Below are 5,124 nucleotides of genomic sequence, written 5' to 3' on the forward strand. Positions count from 1 at the left end.
TCTGTATGTACAAAAGTTCCAACTATGAGACCAAACCTACTTATAAGCAGTGATCTGGTGATTCAGTCCTTTTGTAGAATTATATGATGGACCAGGATAGAATAGATTCTAGATATATAGGAGACTGGGGTGGTTTGAATGACTTATTTTTAATGCATGTGTGTGAATGTGTGTGGGTGTTTGTATGTAATGCACATAGATAAAAAGGACAATATTCAATACTATCTAGTTTCAAATAATTATTTTAAGAGTTACCAAATGATACATGTGTTCAGGGTATAGGGTGTTTTTAATCTCTTATTCAAATAAACCCAGGTATCTTAGAATTCATGCGTAAGTTGAGTTTTCTTTAATAGGTTGACTGTCTTCCTCCTTTAAAAGCATGTGATCAAAATTGCATACTCTGAAATTGTCTTTCTTATATTCTATTTACTGCTGAGATGCTTGCTGCATCAAAATGTATCTGAAAAAGCTGGAATAAATAGCTAACCACATTACAGAATACATCAGTAAACTATGATAAGCCTAGAACTATGTATATTGTATTACTATGTCTTCTCAGTTTTCAAGCTAAAGACAATTTATAAAATAACTGTTTTTCCTTAGAACAAATATTTCACCCAGAAATATAATTTTTTATTTGTTCATGTCCTAATATATTTAAAAGGCAATTTTACAAAACTAATGTGTGGCCGGGTGCAGTGGCTCATGCCTGTAATCCCAGCACTTTGGGAAGTCAAGGCCAGTAGATCACGAGGTCAGGAGTTCGAGACCAGCCTGACCAATATGGTGAAAGCCCGTCTCTACTAAAAATACAAAAATTAGTTCGGCATCGTGGTGTACACCTGTAATTCCAGCTACTCAGGAGGCTGAGGAAGGAGAATCGCTTGAACCCAGGAGGCAGAGGTTGCAGTGAGCTGAGATTATGCCACTGCACTCCTTCCTGGGAGACAGAGCAAGACTCCATCTCAAAAAAAATCCAAAACACAGGCCAGGCGCGGTGGCTCATGCCCGTAATCACAGCATTTTGGGAGGCTGAGATGGGCGGATCACAAGGTCAGGAGATCAAGACCATCCTGGCTAACATGGTGAAACCCCATCTCTACTAAAAATACAACAACAACAACAAAAATAATAATAATTAGCCAAGTATGATGGCGGGCACCTGTAGTTCTAGCTACTCGGGAGGCTGAGGCAGGCTGAGGCAGGAGAATGGCGTGAACCCGGGAGGCGGAGCTTGCAGTGAGCCAAGATTGCCCCACTGCCCTGCAGCCTGGGCAACAGAGCAAGACACCATCTCAAAAACAAACAAACAAACAAAAAAACCCAAAAAACAAAACGTGTGTGTGTGTGTGTGTATGTGTGTCATAAGTCAGAGCCCACAAAATTAGAGTCTACGGACTTTTGTTAGTCCACAGAAAGGTTTTACTTGAACATGAATGTAAGCCAGTGTTTAAACCATGTGAAAATACAGACTCTGGATGAATAATAATTTTAATATAAAACATTAAAAGTGTAGTTGGACAAGACAATCTTCTGGTTTGAAACAGTCAGAGATGTTGAGTCACCCTTTGCTGAATGTTGAGGGTTACTATCTACCATTTTAAAATAAAAAATGTTCTTCCAGTTACCACTAAAGTGATACTTTCCCATGGCAGAGCTGGAGAGGAGGTTGGTTAGTAGGAATGAATGGTAAAGTTGTTTGCAACTTTCTAAGGCAACACCTTTCAAATTTTAGAGTATATAAGAACCACCTGTGAACTTGTGAAAATGCAGATTCTCTGCTATACCCTCAAAGGTTATGATTGAGAGATTTGGGATGGAGACCTGAGTATCTGCATTGTGAAAAAGATTCCCAAGTGAGGTTGATGTTGATGTAAAGACCAGAGTCTCACACTTACTGGTAGAATTTCAACCATTCAATTGACATCATATACAAAAATTAGCTCAAAATGTAATCAAAGTCCTAAGTGTTCAGAGTTACAACAAAACTATAGAATCTGAGAAGCAATAAAAATAACTATAAAACCTTAAAAGAAAATCTTCATGATCCTGAATTATGCAATTTTTTAAAATATCTGACACAAAACACAAGCATCATTGTCAACAAAAACAAATGACCAGGCATCATCAAAATTGAAAACTTTTTTTTTCCCTTAAGATAGAGTTTTGCTCTTGTTGGCCAGGCTGGGGTGCAATGGCGCACTCTCAGCTCACTGCAACCTCTGCCTCTCGGGTTCAAGTGATTCTCCTGCCTCAGCCTCCCGAGTAGCTGGGACTACAGGAAACCACCACCAAGGCTGGCTAATGTTGTGTTTTTATTAGTGACGGGGTTTCACCATGTAGGTCAGGTTGGTCTTGAACTTCTGACCCCAGGTGAGCTATTGGCCTTGGCTCCCCAAAGTGCTGAGATTACAGGCGTGAGCCACCATGCCTGGCTGAAACCTTTTTTAATTTTGCTTCAAATGACACCAGTAAGAAGGTAAAAAGAATTCAACGTAGTAGAAATTTTGTGTAGATAATGTAAGTGATGAGGGACTTACACCAAGAATAGATAAAGAACTCTTACGAGAATATAATAAAAAGATAAATAGCTCAATTTTAAAATGGCAAAGAATGTGATAGACAGTCATCCAAAGCCGGGTTGTACAGAGGCAGCCGCAGCAACACAAAGAGCCATCTGTTGGGTCGCTGGCGGGATAGAAGACCGAAAGGCCTGCTCCAGAGGGAGGATGAACACTTTAGAGGAAGAGAACTTCTTACTGTCTTTCTCCTCCATCTCTGGTGAACAATTTTATGCTGTAGCTGGATACTATATTATGCTGGATAACGAGTTGCAGTTATTACAGAGAAATTTCTTGGACAAATACTGTCAGGAACTTGAAGACACATTAAAGAATAAACTCACCTACATGCCTACTTTTAGTGAATATATTTCTTTGGTAGAAAAGTATATTAAAGACCAGCTGCTGGGGCAGATGCTTGGATTTAACATGGCAGCCTTTACGACATTACAGCACGATAAAGAGGAAGTTGTTGGTGACATATTTGACATACTGTTCACATTTACAGGTTTGATAGCATTTAAAGAACGATTTCTGGACTACAAAGAAGAAAACCAAGGCTGAGATTGGACTTAAGCAGTGGTTTAGTGGTGACTTCATTGTGTAGATCATCTTCTATGTTAGCTTCCCAAAACGATCTGAAGCACTAGGTCTTACCTCCAGCCAATGAATGAGATCATTCCAGATGTCACCAGCCCAAAAGGCCAATAGGCTCAGCTAATAATGACATAAGAATATATTTTGGAAAGACTCACTGTGTTCTACAACTATTCCCTCATGTTATGTATTGATGGGTCAAAACCAAAATGACCTAACCCTCCTGAAACACCTTCTTTGTATTCATTAACCTTAGTACACCTCCTGAAGTGTTTAGTAACCCTAATACTCCTCTCCTCCCCAAGTAAAAACATCTCTCAGATGCTTCTAATCAGACCCCTGTGAAGAAAGCCCATGTCAAGCATTTCACCTGGAGGGCCCCTGGCCCAGCATACATGTTGGTGTGTTAACAGCATGGACTAACCCATTATCAGGAGCCCTCTTTGTCCCAGCAGCTTTGCATGAATCTTTTTGCATACTCACAGCTCTTTTGTACATGGTTCAGAATTTCAGTCCTTCAGTCTCAATGGGTTTTTTTATATTTATCTAGCGTGTTACTCAAGCCAGCTGCCTGTCTTGATATTTCAGAATCTTCTATGACAGCTTGTCTTGGCTTTAGGAATCAGCTGATGAAAGAGATGACCTTTTCCTAAAAACTACATGTGAAAGTCAACTACTAGTCTTAACATTTGCAGTCATAGTGTCACTATATCTTCTTCTGGTCCTGATGTAGTAACACTGTTTTGAGAAGTGTCTCTTAAGCATTATTTAAATATATGTATAGATAGATGAATACTCAGGCTTACCTAGTGGCTATCATCTTGGAATGTTCATGATTATTCAAAGATCAAAGTATTATATGCTGTGTGCTTTTTAGCCTTTAGTGCTATGAAGGCAAACATGCTTCCTACATTGTCCTTTGCTCCTATTTTACTGGGCACCAATGAATGTATGTTATGTGTTGGAGACAGACTAAAAGATATCCTGTTCTTATAGCATGATAAATGTGTCTGTGCATATTTGCAGAAAATCCTTTCTGTATAAACCAGTTTGTTAGGTTCGCTGTTGGGGTAGGTACAGACTCTGTAATTTCTTCTTCCTATTAAAATCTCTTCTACCACGATAGGGTTCCACTGATTGAGCTCAATATGAGCAGAAGGTAGTAAATAGCTTTACTGGTCATCTGTCTGCTTTGGTTTACTACAATGTTTGGTAGAATATTACTTACAAGAAAACATATATGTCACATATCTAGAAAAAAAAAGTAGTAACTTACTTCCCAATCCTTTGAGTTTCTAAAAGTAAAAACAAGGATCCATACTGACTTTTCACATCAATGAGCTATAAGCTATGTGTTTTTGTGTACTGATGTGTTGATTAAATACTTTTGCACCATGAAGGACAACAAAGATAAGCAACTGACCAATAAGCACATGAAAAGATTCTCAACTTTATTAGCCACCAAGGAAATTAAAATGAAAACCATAATGAGATACCACTTTACACACACTAGGTTGGTTATAATCAAAACAAAGGACAAATAGCAAGTGTTGGTAAGGATATGAAACCACCATAATTGTTGGTGAGAATGTAAAATGGTTCAATTCCTTTGAAAAACAGTCTGGCAGTTTCTCAAAATGTTAAACATTGATGCAGTAATTTCACTCACAGGTGCAAGCATATGTCTACACACACACACACACAACCTTATGCACAAATGTTCACAGCAGCATTATTTATAATAGCTAAACAAATGGGAATAATCCAAATGCCCATCAATTGATGAGTGTATGAATAAAATGTGCTATATCCATAAAATGGAACAGTATTTGGCAATAAAAAGGAATAAAGTACTGATGCATGCTTCGACACAAATTAACTTGGAAAGCATGCTAATTAAAAGGATTAGGTTATGAAGAAACTACATATTTTATAATTTCATTCTATGGAATGTCCAGAATAA

At 38.2% G+C, this 5,124-nt stretch overlaps 1 pseudogene; it reads left to right on the forward strand.

Annotated features, from left to right (window-relative positions):
* Positions 1-2,606: 2,606 nt before the first annotated feature.
* Positions 2,607-3,355, forward strand: LOC141406974 (ADP-ribosylation factor-like protein 2-binding protein pseudogene; annotated as a pseudogene).
* Positions 3,356-5,124: the final 1,769 nt, after the last annotated feature.

Source organism: Macaca fascicularis, chromosome 6 (assembly GCF_037993035.2).
Source record: "Macaca fascicularis isolate 582-1 chromosome 6, T2T-MFA8v1.1".
Taxonomy (NCBI): domain Eukaryota; kingdom Metazoa; phylum Chordata; class Mammalia; order Primates; family Cercopithecidae; genus Macaca; species Macaca fascicularis.